The 18568-nt window shown below is 41.5% G+C and overlaps 1 long non-coding RNA gene across 1 annotated transcript in view; it reads right to left on the bottom strand.

The window, feature by feature from the left end:
* Nucleotides 1–17835, bottom strand: part of LOC137219801 (uncharacterized) — a 109661-nt gene extending 91826 nt beyond the window's left edge. Inside the window, exon 1 of the long non-coding RNA XR_010941252.1 lies at nucleotides 11049–17835. This is a non-coding gene — a long non-coding RNA (uncharacterized lncRNA). The remainder of the gene's footprint in view (nucleotides 1–11048) is intronic.
* Between the last annotated feature and the right edge of the window lie 733 nt (nucleotides 17836–18568).

Raw genomic sequence — 18568 nt, 5'->3', positions numbered from 1 at the left:
GGAGACAGTCATTGGTAGCATGGGGAGGGGAGGTGTTTCAGTGTTACTTGCAAAATTCTGAGTGTACAACCACATTTTTTTAAAAGAAGGAAAAGAAAACATGAGAATTGGGAAAGAGCAAAGAAAGAGCTCCTGTTCCATGCCAGGCGTGACAAAGGGTTGATCACAGTACCCACTGACGGCCAGCAGAGGGCAGCTGGGGCAACAGAGCAGGAGTAGGGGCACTTCTGCCCTTCAGGGAGGCGATTCCGTTGATGAGGATTCAACACCAAAAGTCAGGAGTTCAACTGGAAGTAACAGCAGGAAAAAGAGAAGGCAGTTGCTCACTGACTCCAGGACAACACAGATTTCACGTGGCTGAGAGATGAGACCGTGGAAGAACTGGGAACCCAGGGATGATAGGCCAGGGCGGGCATGGGGCTCTGGGTGGAGAGCCAGATCCATTGCCAGGTACTGTGCTCACAACAGAGCTAGAGGGAATCAGCCTCGGAAATGCCTTCAAGTAGCAGCTGGGTTCCGGCAGTGTTCACCTCCTCCTCTCAGCCTTCACTTTGCTTCCTATGGGTCCAGTGCCTACTATAGCAATCAGAGGACAGCTGCAAGGACTGAGCTGCAGGGCATGCAGTGATGTAAGACGTGAAATTCAGAGCTGGTGGGAAAGTGGAAACCTGGCTTTGGTTAGAAGCAGACTATTCTATGTGTGAGTTCCTGCCAAGCAGTCCCAGGATGGCCCTGCAAACCCAGCATCACACTCTGGTGCGTTTTGACTATACAAACCTCCTTTACAAGTCACCCTATAGGAACTCTTTGTTTTGTAGAAATAAAGCAAAGAAGAAGATACCTCTAAGGGTGTTTACAGGAAGGGCCTGGAGGTATTCTGGTACAACAAAGGTGAAATTCTGATGATCAACAAACAAACAGGGCCACCTCCTAAAAGTCATTTTTATTATTACTGATGACAGTTGCTTACTCATTCTCCAAGTTTATTTCATGGATATCTAAAATAGAAATAAGTCTGAATATCTCAGAAATCTCCCTTATTTATGGTATATGATGAGGAGAAGATTGAATACCCAGGTACTTGGGCTGGAGCTCTACCATGCTAAGTGGAGTACAAACGCTGACCTATTCTAGAAACCCAATAACACTGCAACACAAAATTCAAGTGTGCAACATTCTGGTTTCTTTGCTGCTTTAAAAATACTTTTTGCCTGTTATCTATCAGAACCAGAAATAACCTTCCAACACCAAAAATGTGGGGAAATGAACTACATGTTATCTGAGTGCTGGCCATTGTCCTAAGTACTTTATTCTGACGTTTAATCCTGAGAACAGCCTCTACCATGCTAAGTGGAGTACAACCTCTACGATGCTAAGTGGAGTACAAACGCTGACCTATTCTAGAAACCTCTACCATGCTAAGTGGAGTACAAACGCTGACTTATTCTAGAAACCCAATAACACTGCAACACAAAATTCAAGTGTGCAACATTCTGGTTTCTTTGCTGCTTTAAAAATACTTTTTGCCTGTTATCTATCAGAACCAGAAATAACCTTCCAACACCAAAAATGTGGGGAAATGAACTACATGTTATCTGAGTGCTGGCCATTGTCCTAAGTACTTTATTCTGACGTTTAATCCTGAGAACAGCCATTTGAGTTAGTATTATTACACCACTTCACAATGAAGAAACCAAGGTTCTAAGATATTACTATAATAACCTAACAAATTTTCATTAAGTGCCTTCTATATCAGGAACTGAGCTATACTCTGGGGGAAACAGATGAAGTAACACAGTCTCTCCCTTGCCTGTAGGATTTGCTATGCACACTGACAATTATGTATTAGAAATACTATAATGGAAGTGGGAGCTCCTGGGATCTGCCTGAAGGAGCCAGGGACAATTTCATAGTGAGGTGACACCCTCTGACTCCTGAAGGAATAGGGGTTTTCCAGTCCTCCCGCCTACCTGATGGTGCACCCTTGTGCTGTTGCAAAGTGATCTCTCCAATTTCCACGGAAACTCCCTGAAGGCTAATTAAAGCCCAGTTTATAAATTTAAAATAGGTAGAGCTTGATATTCTCTGATACACGCCAATGTCTACCCCTGCCAGTAGGATTCTGTGGCTCATCAAGAACCTTTTGGGGAATCCTCAGGATGAGAAAAGACTGTTAAAGTAGCTTACCAGCTGGCTGTTACCACCCTTTCTTTTTATCCTGCAGCTACATTCACCTGAAATACCAAATGGACAGTGGAGCCACCTAGCTCTTCCACTTGCCCTAAACTGCCACTACTTTGGGAGCTGCAGTGCCCTGTGCGCCTTCACTGGTGGTTCTCAGACCAGCCCTGGCCAGCCCACCAGTGGTCTTGTTTGAGCTTGCTCACTGGAGTCCATTTCAAGAGGACAGTCAAGGAAGAGAGGCTAACATTAGTGGAAAAGTGGGCTGGTCCTTGATGGCAAGACCTCTGCTAAGATTTCTCCAGTGATCAACATTCCCTTTCAACCATCAGTTGAAGCTAAAGGGAAAAGTCAGGGCCGTATGCGAGCAATCAGATTTTAGTCCTGGATCTTATGTGGAGACGACTGCTACCATCACAGAGCCAGATCACTACTGTGTTATTTGCCAGAAGAATATTTATTGTCACAGTTCATCTCAAGGATATTAAAGCATGCTTCTCATTCCACTGGATTACATTGAAGAAACTGTTAATTCCTAATATGTGCTCTAATTTCTTTTAAAGGCTTTGTCAAGCATTGTTGGGAAGAAGTCAGTACATGGGCAGCAGGTATGTAGTTAAAGGGGTTCATGGACTCTGGCTCCACAGAAAGAAGAAAAGGATAAAACCTCCTTGGCCTGTTTGGAGACACCTTACAGAATATTAATGTAATGAGTTCATAACAGGCAATATAGTTCGTTTTAATTAGGATTCTACAACCCTAGAAATTAAGTTGAAAAAGCTCTATTAGGTCATCTGGCCTATCACCTTCCCATCCCCTCTTCAATGCAGGATTGTTCCCTGGGGTCTGCTCACAAATGTATGGTTCAATCAAATTTAAATGACTGCAGCTATGAGGTTTACATCATTTCCCTTGGGAAACTATTATACCGTCTAATGGATTTTACCATGATTACTTTTTTCCCAGAGATTCAGCCCAAATTTCTCTTTACTTGAGTCTGTCACATTTTTCCTCATTATGTATCCTCAGATTCAGAAAAATGACAGTAAGAAAGACCAGGACTCTATTTTCTACTCTTTAGCAATAAAGATGGGAATCTCGGCCCAGGCCACTTTCTCAGTTCCACATTTGTAAGTGAGCTAGGACGTCACTAATTGGTTTTACCCACGTAAGGTACTCTCCTTTTCTCATAAAAGGAATCCACAGACTCACCAGGGTGAGGTCAATTTTGAGTTCCACTGGTGGTGGTACATTTGCCATGATTCATGCCGTCCTGCCTTGTCCGGCCCTACTCTCACATAAACAACTCTACATTTGCCAGTGTTTGAGATGCTCTCTGTGTCTGTTGAACAGAGTTCATCATTCTGGCTTTGGGGGATGGAACCTAAGACTTTACCTTCATTAGCACCCTTACCAACCAATTAAGCTACCTGGTCCATATTACATTTCCTTGGATGACACCCAAAGAATCTAAGATTTCCAAGCTGGCTGAGTGAGTAAAGAGGTTTGGATCTTCTTGATGTCACACATTTCACACGTGTGCATGTGCATGTACAGACTGAAGCACCAGGACAAGGCAATGAAGGAGAAACAGCAGCAGGGCTTCTTTTGAAAGTACACCCCACATTGATAATCTTCTATTTATAAAGGAGAATTGAGTCCCATGCATGGTGGGACTGTGACTCATTAGAACGCCTTAATTAAAGAGGAAGGCCTCCCTGGTGATGTTACTTCCTTGGGTTTATTTTGGTTATTATTATTGTTATAGTATGAGAAAGACAGTAGTGACCCGCTCTGAGAGAGGATCATTTTTCTGAGCACCACACGCTGCCGAAAAAACACTAAAATGAATTCGGAGCACAGACAGGACTGAATTGCAGCTCCTTGCTGTCCTGCAAGAAATGGTCCCTAAATGTAATTCCCCTGAATTATTATACTAGATGGCAACTCAGGCTGAGTGAGATGGATGGGGAGGAAATGACTCTCCAAGTGTGATTTAATGATAGAAGGGGCACAGCGTACGTGTGACCAGGCATACTGTATTTCCAAACACAGGCCCATTCATCCATTCATTCTTTCCATCTTCATTTATTGTATGCTCTTTTGGACCTGGGCACTGTGCTAGGTACTAGGGATAGTTGTCCTAGGCCATTGGAAGGATGTGGCAGGTCATACATCAGCACTGTAACAGCAAACCATTATACTTTCATCTTCCTTTGTGTTGGAAGTAAAAGCCAATTTTAAATCTTTTACAGTGGATTACAAAATTCTGTAAAGATGCACAAAGTGAGAGAAAATAACATAATGAACACTTGTCTGCCCACTATCTACTTCTATCAAATCTTAACATTTTAAGTGATTTGCTTTACTTTTCTTTTTTTTTTTAAATAAAAGATTACAACTATAATTGAAACCTTCCCTACAGGGAGCCATCATCATAAATTTGATGGTTATCATTCCCATTCGTGTTTTTTTTTTTTTTTTTCTTTGCAGTACGCGGGCCTCTCACTGCTGTGGCCTCTCCCGTTGCGGAGCACAGGTTCCGGACGCGCAGGCTCAGCGGCCATGGCCCACGGGCCCAGCCGCTCCGCGGCATGTGGGATCATCCCGGACCAGGGCACAAACCCGTATCCCCTGCATCGGCAGGCGGACTCTCAACCACTGCGCCATCACGGAAGCCCCCATTCGTGTTTTATATTACTCTCCACAGTATGTGTCTCATGTGTGAATCCATAAGTAACTGGTAGCACTGTTTCATATGCTTTCAAACTTTATATAAATGGTACCTTATAACACCTATTCTGTAATTTGCTTTTTGTCATTCCACATTATGTTTTTGAGATGTATCCATGTTAATGCATGTAATTCTAGTCTATTAATTTCAATTCTTATGTAATATTTCGTTGTATTATTATCCCATAACTTACCTATCCACTCTTGATGGTCATTTAGGTAGTTTCCTCTTATTTTATTCTGTTACTAACAATGTTGTAATCAGTGCTCTTCTACAAATCTCCCATTTCGTTATATACCTTTATTGTTTCATTAGATTGTATGCCTAGAAGTGCAGTCTCTGGCTCAAAGTGATTGCAACCAGTAACAAAGCAGTGTGGGAGAATTTTCATCTATCCATATCCTTGCTTACACTTTTTATGATAAGACTTCTAAAATTTTGGTCAACTTGATGAGTGAGTAATGGTATCTTTTGGTTGTTTTAATTTGTATTTTGTTAGGGGGGACCTTGAGCATCTTTTCATGTGTTTATTGGCAATTAATGACTATCATCTTACATTTTGCCTGTTTTCTTTTTTTTTTTCTTATTGAGTTGTAGTTCTTTTAAAATTCTGTATACTAGGCCTTTAACAATTATCTGTGTTTCCAATATTTTCTGCATGTCTTGGGCTTACCTTTAATCTTTGGTTATGGTGTCTTTTGTTAAAAAGAAGTTTTAGATTTAATGTTAATGTAGTCAAATCTGTCACTATTTTTCTATATTGTTTTTATTTTTTATTTATCGTCTAAGAAATCAGTCCCTAGCTCTTAAGTCAAAGATGCTTTCCCTACATTTCCTTCTAAAAATATTATGTTTTTGTAAAACATGACACCATGAAACTCATAGAAGAGAATATAGGCAAAACATTCTCTGACATAAATCGTACTAGTGTTTTCTTAGATAAGTCACCGAAGGCAATAGAAATAAAAGCAAAAATAAACAAATGGGACCTAATCAAACTTACCAGCTTTTGTACAGCAAAGGAAACCATAAACAAAAAGAAAAGACAACCTACGGACTGGGAGGAAATATTTGCAAATGATGTGACTGAAAAAGGCTTAATTTCCAAAATGCACAAACAGCTCATACAACTCAACAACAACAAAAACAAACAACCCAATCAAGAAAATGGGCAGAAGACCTAAACGGACATTTCTCCAAAGAAGACATATGGATGGTCAATAGGCACATGAAAAGGTGCTCAACATCGCTAATTATTCAAGAAATGAAAATCAAAACTACAATGAGGTACCATCTCTCACCATTCAGAATGGCCATCATTAAGAAGTCTACAAATAACAAATGCTGGAGAGGGCATGGAGAAAAGGGAACCCTCCTACATTGTTGGTGGGAATGTAAATTGGTGCAGCCACTATGGAAAGCAGTATGGAGGTTCCTCAAAAAACTAGAGTTGCCATAAGATCCAGCAATCCCACTCCTGGGCATATATCTGGACAAAACTATGATTTAAAAAGATACATGCACCGCTATGTTCATAGCAGCACTATTCACAATAGCCAGGATATGGAAACAACCTAAAAGTCCATCAACAGATGAATAAAGAAGATGTGGTACATACAGACAATGGGATACTACTCAGACATAAAAAACCTGACATAATGCCATTTGCAGCAACATGGGTGGACCTAGGAGTTATCATAATAAGTGAAGTCAGAAAGAGAAAGACAAATACCATATGATATCACTTATATGTGGAGTCTAAAATATGACACAAATGAACCTATCTATGAAATAGAAACAGACTCACAGACATAGAAAACACACTTGTGATTGCCAAGGGGGAGGGGATGTGGGAGAGGGATGGAGTGGGAGTTTGGGGTTAGCAGATGCAAACCATTATGTATAGAATAGATAAACAACAAGGTCTTACTGTATAGCACAGGGAACTATATTCAATATTCTGTGATACACCATAATGAAAAAGAATAAAAAATTATGTGTAACTGAATCACTTTGCTGTACAGCAGAAATTAACAGAACATTGTAAATCAACTACCTTTCAGTTAAAAAAAAGAAAGAAAAAATGGTATTTATCATTAAGCACATGTGGCCCATCAGTAAGAATCAAGCCAGGTGCTAGCTTAGAACCACCTATGAAACTTCAAGGAACTAATCCTAAGAAAATAATTCCAGATTTATGCAAAGATCAAGGTACACTGATGATCACCACAGTATTTTTATAAATGTTATAATTAAAATTACAAAACAAAGAGTGCTTGAATAAATTATGGTTCTTCCTCAAAAAAAAAAAAGTATTACGTTTTTGCTTTCATGTAGAGCTTTATCATGCACTTGGAATTGATTTTTGGGTGTGTGATCTGTTTTTATTCTTCTCCATATGGATAACCAGTTTCCCATCCTTTTCCTGCTTTCTCGTATCAAATCTTCACTTTGTGTGGTCTTCTGTTGCTCTCTATTCCAGTGGTCTATTCTTCTATTCCTGTACCAGTATCTGCACCATTGCTATAAACTATAAAAGTCTTGCTCTCTGGCAAGGGAAATCTCCCATTTTGTTCTTTTTTCAAAACTACCACTTATAATCCTTTGTCTTTGATCTTCCATATATATTTCAATATTAGCTTGTCAAGTACCATGAGGCAATGGATAGACTAGACCCATCACTCTAGACACCAGAGCTACTTCATCTTTGCTCTGACTGCTATTACTATAGTGAGCACTAAAGAAGTGCCAGGCACATGCTAAGTGCTATACATTGACTCATTGAAACCTAATAACAACTCTGTGAGGTAGGTACTAATTATTATTCTCTTGTTCTAGTTGAAGTAACTGAGGATGGGTAAGATTAAGTCATTTGGCCAAAGTTCCAGGGTTATAATGAGGCATAGCCAGAGCACACCCCCTTTAACCCATTCTAACCATATGCCAGGGCTTACCTGGACATTCAAAAACTTAAATAGCTACTATTAGTAGCTACTATTATGGTGAATAAAACTATAAATAGGGCTTCCCTGGTGGCGCAGTGGTTGAGAGTCTGCCTGCCAATGCAGGGGACACGGGTTCGATCCCTGGACTGGGGGGATCCCACATGCCGCGGAGCAACTGGGCCCGTGAGCCACAACTACTGAGCCTGCGCGTCTGGAGCTTGTGCTCCGCGACAAGAGAGGCTGCGACAGTGAGAGGCCCGCGCACCACGATGAAGAGGGGCCCCCGCTCGCCGCAACTGGAGAAAGCTCTCGCGCAGAAATGAAGACCCAACACAGCCAAAAACAAATAAATAAAAACCAAAAACAAACAAACAAAAAACTATAAATATTGTGACCAGAGATAAAGTCAGAAGTCAAAGCCAAAATTAAAGAGAGGAAAACCTTTCTTTTTTTCTCCTTTCCTTTCAATCCCCTCCTGCTAGAGGAAGGTAAGGACAGAGGGAACCACATTGCTTGGAGAAGAAATGCAGAGAGGCTGAGGCACAGGTGCATAAACACGCACAATAATTACCTCATTAAAATCAAAACCAGTAGGAAACAGGCTCATTCCAGATGGCAGGACCGGGCCAGTCTCCTTCCTGAGGCCTCCAGCCAGCATTGCAATCCCTCTGAGGTGTGGGCCTGGTTTGCAATCTTCCTCCAGCTCCTACAGCTCTGGAGGAGTAGGCAAGACCACCAGAGAGCCCCCATCTAATCTCTCCTGCATTCACCACCTTCCTCTAATCACTTTAGGTGCTGACTTAATGGTGCCTCATGTTAGCCTTAACAGCTGTGGCCCCATTTTAGGACCAGCAGGGCTATAATCCTACCTTAGAGACGAAGGACTAACATGTGGGGAAATTACATGATTTGCCAAAGCTTTTTTGCAATACTGGACAGTGAAAGAAAAGCAGTGAGAAGAGATCAAGTTCTCAGGCATACAAACTGTCCTTGGAGGAATCCAGAGTACACTTAGTTTATTTTGTGACTCCTTTCCACTGCCCTCCTCACCTCCTCACGTCCAGCCTTCAGGAAGCTTAGATGTCCCCAAACCCCTAGCAGGGCAAAAGCCCTCTAATAGGCTTGTGCTCTTTCTTCCAGACCACACTGATTCTCTTCCCTTAGTGAAAGCCCCCATGGGCCTCCTCTCACACAGGGCAAGTCTGCAGGAGCAGATTACATGGAAAGTAAGTAAATAAGAAAACATTGGTTAGGAGCTGTGAAGGGAGCCAAGGAGCAAAGCATGTTCTAAAAACATACTCATCAACCCAGGCTGGTGGTTGGAGGATAGACCCTATCAACAGCAGCTTTTGGTATCAATCTTGACTTGGCCAAGATTGCTTGCCAGTGTGCTTGGTGACTTGGAGCGTACTCCAGATAGCCTGGAGGTCTCTGCTCCCTTCTGTGTGAGAGGAGAACCTCTAGCCTCACTCCTTCCATCTGCAACAGATCTTCCCTGTTCTCCTTGACCCCTGGGAAACATCTCCAAGACCTGGTGGTTGCTGACCTGCCTCCTTCTGATCCAGTGCACTCGTTTTTAAAAAACAAATCAATTTTAAGTCAATGGGAAAGATGTCTATTACCCAGTGGGGCCACATCATAAGCCTACTCTCCATAAAGTAGTTTGAAGTCAGGGAGGAACACAGGGAATGGAAGTTATCATTAAAAATGTACCATGGTTCCAAAGCAAGGACCAGTCCACATAGCCTGGCTGCCCTCAAATCCTGAGCAACTGACATGGCATTCCCAAATCCTTGAGGATTCCAGAGGGCAATATGCAGCAGTAGACTCCTGGGATCCTGACAGCAGAGGAAATCTAACCAGTGACCCAGCTTCTGCCCCAAAGCAGCATCCCCTAAAAGGGGGATGTATCCGCTAGCACTAGGTAGGTCCCTGTCCTTCAGAGCGCTCTGGCCACCCATGGGACATTACACGGAGGTGCCTCCCAAATGGGTCAAAATGCCCTTGATGTCCAAAAGGATGACCTAGAGTTGTAACAGTAAACACAGTCCAAAATTACTGGATGATACCAAACTATACAAATCCCAACTCTTGGTATTTAACTTTGTACGTTATTTTCAAACTAACATTATCCATGTGCAAATTAAATCTTGACTATCTTAAATAAAAACAACTACCATGCCTACCACTAGATGGTTCAGAGGATGACCAGGTTAATCAAGGATTGAAAGGGGCTGGTGAATATTTACATTATAAACTGAAAGTATAAATTAGAAGCAACACTATAGGCCAAAGGAGGTAGGAGGGAGATATGGAAGTAGATCTTGACATTAATTAGGTTTTGACTATTTCCAAGAAATCAGCCCAGGCCAAATCTCATTATAACTGACACCATTAGACTAGAAATCTGTGTATTAGCCTAAGTGTTCAAAAGTTCTCCGTTGACCCTCTTTCTGTGTAAGACACAGGACAGACTCCTGGTGGTCTGGAGACGGGGTGATAAACTGGCTCTCCCTCAATGCTCCGCTTAACTAGCTCAAGTCCCTTCCCTGCTTGCTGCGTCAGTATTTACATCTGTCAAATGGGGACAGTACTGCTTGACCTGCCTCCTAATAAAATGAGAAAAAGACGTCACATCACTAGAAACCTAGTAAGAACTAGAATCTGTAATCACTCAATATTGATAAAGGATTTTCAGATACTTTACGCCATTTGATCCTCACAATAAGGCAGTGGTTAAAACTCTATCAGATGCTAGGCACCCTTTATAGAACAAATATTTTGTAATGTCCTCTTACTATCACAAAATGATATTAACTACAAATACAACTTTAATACGTGTAAGATTTTAAAAGATAATTCTCTATAATAAAAGGAAAATTATTAAAATTTTTATAACATGGTCATTAAACGTGGGTTCAGGGACTCAACCCAGTTCTTCTGATGCCACTGCCGTGATCTTTCCAGAATCCTCTAAAATTATTTTTAAATTAAAGACAATTAAAATTAATGTTTAAGAATTCCCTAATGCCATCATTTTTCTCTCCTCAGAAAATAGGAAAACATTGTTTTTTCATCACAGTACCCTTTCATAGTAAGCCTAGTCTTGCTGTATTGGTCAGTTCTACTGCAGTAACAGACAATCCCCAATTCTCAGTGGCATACAGTGACATTTATTGTTCACTCACATTACTGAAGGCCGAGGGTTGGCTGCCGCTCTGTTCCAGTGTGTGGCTCAGCTCCACGCTGGAAGTTGGCTGCTGGGCTGCACTTTCTGGGATCCAGGCTGAAGGATCATGAGGTGTGCTATTCCCACGGCAGAGGGAAAGAGCCAGAGAGCCGGTGATAATCCATGATGCCTCTTAAAACCACTGCTTGAATGATCCACACACAGAGTCACAAGGCAACGGTCAGGGATGTCTAATCCTCACAAGGAAGGGGAGGTGGATAATTGCCAACCGCAGTGCAATCTACCATAACAGATCAGATCCATTACGGTACTCCAGGCAGTCCTACTAGCAGACTTGAGGCAGCACACAGAAAAACTTGTTCGCCATCTTTCTCGAGACCAAGGGTCACAGGTGCAAGCACTCATAGCAAGTGGTAGGAACTGTGAAAAAGCAAACAGCCAATCCTTCACTTAAAGGAGCAGCTACTATAAGCCCCAGTAAGTGCTGCAATGAGCAAATGAAAGCCCAAGTCCTCCGATTTCTCAAGAGAAGTCAGAAAATTGGATATTTCTGTAAAACCTCCTACTTTAAAAAATGTTGACAACTATTTTCATTTTTTAAAAATAACAGTACCCTGCAGGCCAAACAAAACATCCAAAATCCAAATTTGAACCTTAACTTAATTTTTTTGTCCTTTGCTTTAGGGAAATTTTAGGGATGTGGCTAATGGGGCAGGGGCATTGCTATCCCAGTAAGGAGGGAACAGATTTTTTTCCCTATTGTGTTTCAGTAACTCAGAGAGTCAGCGTTCACCCAGCTTAGCGTCACTCAGGCTCCATGAATTGACTCGGGACTCAGGTCACGGTCTCACTCGTGGCCTTCAGTTTTCTTGTCCTGGGCTTGGCTCTATGAGCTGTTCCATCTCCCAAGAGATGCCTATCAGGCTGATTGACTTAGAGCTCAGATGGCAAAAGAAGAGGGTAATAATAGGACAAGAGATTGCACTCCTTTGCCTCTTTAAATTTTCATATGGAGTGCGATTTGTTAACAAGGGAGAGGTCCCGAGGTAGTGAGGGGCATCAATAATTCAGCAGAGGCTGTCAAGCTGCAAATAGCCCCATGGTGCCCAGCTGATGCTCCTGGTTGTGACACTGGCTACTCTCTCAAGCTCTAAGACAAAAGGTCACATTTCCGTCACCCAGCCCATTTCAGTCCTATCTTTCCTCAGCTCCCACTTCCTAATGGTACTGGAGACCATTGTACTTGAGTCTGTGACCATGTTTGGAGCCTGAGGCTAACCTGATCACAGGTGAAACAGGAAAGTTCCTTGAGAACAATGATGAATGCAGGAGCTCCCTCCCTGGTAGGATCTTTACTGTCAATATTACCTCCCAATCAGATGCATGTAGTGCCCAGGATTTAATAAACTCTTACCCCCATCCCCAAAACAAATGTCACTCTTTCCTGTTTGCAAGATCTCATTTCTCTACATCTTCAAAACCAAACTCAATACTCACCTGGACCTGGTCACTGACTTTCCTGGATTATGGCATGCTTTGGTCTCGGCAGAGGGATATAATGGCATCCAGCCTAAATATTGGAACATTTAGGCCTAGAATCACATAAATCTATATACCTCTTCCCACCAAGATGTATGACTTTGGGAAAGTTTCTGAAGTCTTTGAGCCTGTTTTCTCATCTTTAAAATAAGGATAAAAATACCTACCTCACTTAAGAATCAAATAAGACAGGATGTGTAAATGTATTATGATTATTTTTACAGTTTCTGAATGGATTTCCAGTTGGTTCCCTCCTCACCCTCTACATGTTGCCATTTAATAAGGCCAGATGTCTCATGGGTGAGACTGGACATCTTCATGCCAAAGCACCAATGACTCAGCTTCTGTTTTTCACCATGAGAAACAGAAATAGATGAAATTAGTGTCAGCCAAATGGTACTAGGAGCTGCCTCAGGCCTTTGTCCTAGAAAAATGGGTGATAACCAAACTCACAGTGTCGACAAACTCAGCCTTCTTTGGAAGTCCCAGCAAACGTCAGCCCCAAAGCGCAACGGGCAGCTTCAGGGTGGCATTCCTTTTCCATCACTGTTGCCAGGCAGACACAGAGCTTTGGATCCTACAGAGCCTCTTCACATAGCAGGACAAGCCCAACAATGTGAGAGAGCAGGAAAGGGGGCCAGTGTTAACCCAGTGGGTTCTGCTTAATACACCACATTGGCTGAGATGGATTTCATAAAACATTCGCAGTTGAGGCTATTAGCCAGCAGTAGGCCTGGGAAATGCTGTTCAATATCTTTTTCCATTTCTGAATGAAACAGAGAGCCGAGAGAATAATACTGTGTGATAAGGAAAGCTTTACTCCTGGCAGAGGGCGTGTCCTGTCCCCCCATGTTGTCCAGTCACTTGCTTGGGAAGAGGAAACAGAAGCAGAGCTGGGGATGAGGGTGGAGAGGAGGGAAGCTCTTGTCCCTTAAAGCAAGGTAAAAATATTAGTTTATAGTTTTAATTGTTTGCTCTTCTACTGTAATTCCCTTTGACTAGTTTAATGTCACAGTAAAGTGTAAAGTCCCTATATCACTTTGAGAAGTGATGTCATGTAGAATAAAGGGATGGGAAAATATCAGAAAAATTTTTTTCTTTCTTGTTCACACCTTCACTGGCCCTTTGGAAGCCGACTCTTATCCACTGGTCCAGGATCTGTAGGTAGTGAAAGGCAGTGAGGTGAATGGTTGCCAATAGCAGGGCTGAGAATGGTAGAAATCTCAGGAAAGATGGGCAATAAGCCCTATTCTTTCCTGACCCATCCATGGGAAGATAATCAACAAAGAATAAGAGGGGTAGGCAGACAGGCTGAGCTTGTGTTATACAACATAGTCACGTAAAGACAATCAAAATACAAAGGAAAAAGTACGCACGGTCCAAATATATAATGACTTTGCACTTTAAAAATAGTGACTTTTATTTCTCTCTGGAAAGTCTTCTCTGTTCAGAAATATCTCTATTGCCTGCGGTTCTATTATTAAGTTGATTCTTTTAGTTTATAAAGAACTTCTACTTGGAAAAATGTGACATGTTATTCTTGACCCACAACTAATATGAGTGGTGGAAAAGGTGGACACAAATCTCTCAATCTGTCCAGCGTGTGCATCTCCTCTGCCACTACTTTATTTTCACTCTTGCCATCTCCTTCCTAGGTTAGTACGATGGCCTCCTTCCTCACTGACCTCCTTGCCTCTGATTACACTCTCTTTTAGTCCCGTCTCCACCGAACAGCCAAAATGGTCTCTATTAAATGCTGGTCCATATCTCACTCCCCTGCTTCAAACTTCAAAGGCTTCCTAGTGTCCTTAGGAAAAAGGCTAAACTGAATGACATTGGCAGCAACAGTCTCTGCCTATCTATCCAGACTCATAACTCACCACTATCATCACCCCATTCTGTGACCTGTTGGTAGGTCGACTCTCTTGCTCCCAAGCCTCTGTACCCGCACCTTTGTCTGCCCAGCATCCTGTTCTCCTACCTTACCTGGACCAACCCTACAAAACCTCCCGGTCTGGACGTGGGGCTCTTCCCACTGATTCCCATGGAATTTTGCACAAACTCTATCACAGGACATGTATTCTCTGTTGTTATTATTATGGTCGCTTAATCATCCATACCTCCCATGAGACTGTCTATTCCTTGAATGTTGTATTCACTTATGTCTTGCTAGCATCTAGGCATGGCATAAAGTGGTTCACAGTAAATAATGTTTGAATGAATACGTTTGTTACTTTAATAAGAAAATTAATGCTCAAGGGAGTGTTGGACTTACTGAAAGTCACTCAAGCTGTTTATTAATTGGGTCAGATAGGCATCTGCAGTTTTTCTAGTAAAGATGTATCTTTTCTTTCTAAAGAAGACACAAAACCCATAGTCATGAAGGAAATGTTTGTCTACAGGACAAGATACCATTTTTGGAGTTAATATAGATGTGATGAACTGGGAGAAAACATTTGAACATAGAGGACAGGCAAAGGACTAAAAGTCATAATACCTAAAAAAAAGCACTTATGAGTCAATAAGAAAAAAATATCATCAAACTTGTTTAAAAATAGGAAAGACAAATATTCCATCTGTCAATAGGGAAGTAAGCACATAAAAAGAACTTCAATCTCAACAACAAAGCAATAATAATTTTTCACCCAATTAAATTACTAAAAATACAAAAGGTTGATAAAATGTAGTGATGGTGAAGGTATTAGGAAATGGGCTTTCTCTTATACTGGTGAAAGAATTGTCAATTGAAGATGCTATATTTGGTGAAGGCCATTTTCATTATTCATCAAATTTTTAAATATGTATTTCCTAGGACCCAGTATGTTAGTTTTCTGTGGCTGCTGTTTCAAATTACTACCAATTTAGTGGCTTAAAGCAACTCAAATTTATTATCTTACGGTCTGTAGTTCAGAAGAATGACATGGGTCTCACGGACCTAAAATCCAGGTATTGGCAGGATTACGTTCCTCACTGGAGTCTCTAGGGAGAATCTGTTTCCTTGTCCTTTCCAGCTTTTAGAGAGCACCCACATTCCTCAGCTTGTGAGCCTCTTCCTCCACCTTCAAAGACAGCAACTTCGGGCTAGTCCATCTCACACTGTGATCTTTCTGATTCTGTCTTTTGATCTCTTCTTCCACTTTTAAGGACCCTTGACCCTTGGCATTAGGCCCACTTGGCTAACTCAGGATGATCTCCCTATTGTAAAGTCAGCTGATTAGGAATCTTAATTCCATCTGCAACATTAGTTTCCCTTTGCCATGTAACCTGACATATTCACAGGTCCCAGGGATTAGGACATAGACATTTTTGTCAGGGGAGGTCATTAGTCTTCCTACCACTTCCAGAAATTCCACTTCTAGGAATATACCCTACAGAATTGCGCACACACACGTGCCACAAAATGTATGATCAAAGATTTTTATTTCAGTAGTGTTTCTAATAGAAAGAAAGAAGAAAGAAAGAAAGAGGGAAAGAAAGAATCTAAATATCATCAAAAGTAGAATAATTACATAACTCCATGTAATGGTCAATTACATGTGTCAATTTGACTGGACCACGAGTTACACAGATATTTGGTCAAACATTATTCTAGGTGCCTCTGTGAGGGTGTTTTTGGATACAATTAATATCTGAATTGGTAGACCGAATAAAGCAGGTTGCCCTTCCTGATGTGGGTGGACCTCATCCAATCCGTTGAAGGCTTGAATAAAATAAAAAGCCTAACCCTCCCCCTAGTAAGAGACAATTCTTCCTGCCTGATGGCCTTCCACCTGGCACATCGGTTTTTTCCTTCCTCTGGACTCAAACTGAAACATCAGCTTTTCCTGGATCTTGAGCCCGTAGGCCTTCAGACTGGAACTAAAGCATTGACTCTCCTGGGCCTCCAGCTGCGACTCACCCTGAACATCTCGGGACTTGCCAGCCTTCACAATCACATGAACTAATTTCTTATAATAAATCTCTCTCTCTCTTTCTGTCTCTCTAATATATACATCCTATTGGTTCTGTTTCTCTGGAGGACACTGACTAATACCTCCTCCAGAAAAAGTGCAGCCCTAAGAAACAAGAAGACAGAGTTCTGTGGACCAATGTAGAAGGATCCTCATGGGATAGAGTCATGGGAAATAGGGAAATGTATAGTATGATCTAATTTGTATAAAAATCAAAAGGGACACATAAATCTGCACATATCTCTCTATAAATGCATAGAAAAGGGACTGAAGGCTGCATATTGGACTTGTAACAATGATTATCTCTGAGACTGGAAGTGGGATGGGGGCCTCGTGGTGAAAGGGGCTTTCATGTATATTTATTTCAATTGTTTGAATCTCTTATAATGAGAACGTATATATAAATTATTTGTGCTATTTAAAAAAAAATCCATTGTATACAGGGAATTTTTTCTAAGAAACTGGCTTACAAGTTGCAATACCAATGTGTGAATTTACAAGAAAGAAGGTTTCTTTCTAGTGACTGTCAGTAACACAGGAATAATACTCAATGTCTGACACCTTACAGGATATTTTCCTAATAAAAGAATAGGTAAGAAACCAAATTATTGAACAGAAAGGACGTGTTAAGCATGAAATCAGAGCACAGAAAATCAGATGTCCTTGAGGGATGTTTTATCTTAGCTGAGGTTTTAACTCCAGTGAATTATCCAATTGACCCTGACACTTGGGCCTCTAGACACAGCCTCTCTTTCTGATAATAGTTGTGTCTCTCTGCTCTGAAGAGTCACTTGAGAATTACTAGCAAACTCTCACTCTCCCACTGTCATTTTGAGAATCTACATTAAATCTACCTTTCCTATTTGCACAAAGCACTGCACGGTGTCCACTCCCTCTCTTTTTTTTTTTAACAGATTCTGAGATTATCTTCCATCTCTTTTGGCATTTTCAGTTTCCTGGCAGAGGACAGAGGTCTTTTGCAGCCCCCAGTAAACACAGAATAGAGTGGGAAGCCTCAGGGGCATTTTCTGCTAGACAACTGAGTCCATTCATGGTGGGGCTCTTTCTTTGCTTTCCCGACCTTGTCTCTGGGTCTATGATTTCAACTTACTTTGGGGAACTGAACTCTTATTGACTATACTGAATTATCTTCCAAGGCTGTGTGACCTTGGGTTATGTCATTATTCTTCGTCATGATTGTTTCTTTCTTTTATCTAAGATAAGGAAGTCAGGCAGTTACACAGGAATAATACTCAATTTCTGCCACCTTACAGGACCATGGAGAGGTTAAAATAAGGAAACATTTACCCATTCAACAAATGTTTGCTGAGGTCCTTTACTCTGCCCAGCTCCATGACAGGTTCTGGAGACACAAAAAAAGAATAAGACAGTCCCTGCCTTCACAGCACTCACAGTCTTATGGGAAAGACACACAAACAATTATAATACAGAATAACAAATGCTAACATAGTGTGTTATGTTACACCCTGGAGGAAGTAGGGTTAAGTAAGATTTGGGGAGATATTATAACTCTTGAGCAGAATCTTGAAGAAAGAGCAGGAAACAGGACGAGGTGAGAAAAGCATTCAAGACCGAAGGGACAGCATGTAAAAATGCACAGAAGTAGGGAGAGGACTGCAAGAGTTGGATTGGAATAGAGTGTAATAGATTGAAGATAGCCCTGAATTCTTTGATACTCCCCCTTAAGAGGTGGGGTTTATGTTTGAATCTGGGTGGGCTCTGTTTGACCGATACAATACAGTAGAAGTGGCACTCTGCCAGTTTTCAGGCCCAGGCCTTAAGAGACCTGTATATTCTACTTCTTGTCTCTTGGAACCCAGCCACCATGCTGTGAGGAAGCCCAAGGAGCCTCAGGAAGAGACCCAAATGGAGAGGAACTCAGATTCCCTGGGTGAATTCCCTGCTGATGACCAGCACCATCTTGCCAGCCATGTGAGTGAGGTGTCATTAAGTCACTAAGTTTTACATTAAAAATTAGCAGTAATTACTGAAACATGGAGGTAAAAAG

This window comes from Pseudorca crassidens, chromosome 2 (assembly GCF_039906515.1).
Source record: "Pseudorca crassidens isolate mPseCra1 chromosome 2, mPseCra1.hap1, whole genome shotgun sequence".
Taxonomy (NCBI): Eukaryota; Metazoa; Chordata; class Mammalia; order Artiodactyla; family Delphinidae; genus Pseudorca; species Pseudorca crassidens.
The sequence above is the reverse complement of the archived record's forward strand: the minus strand, read 5'-3'. Positions and strand labels throughout refer to the sequence as shown.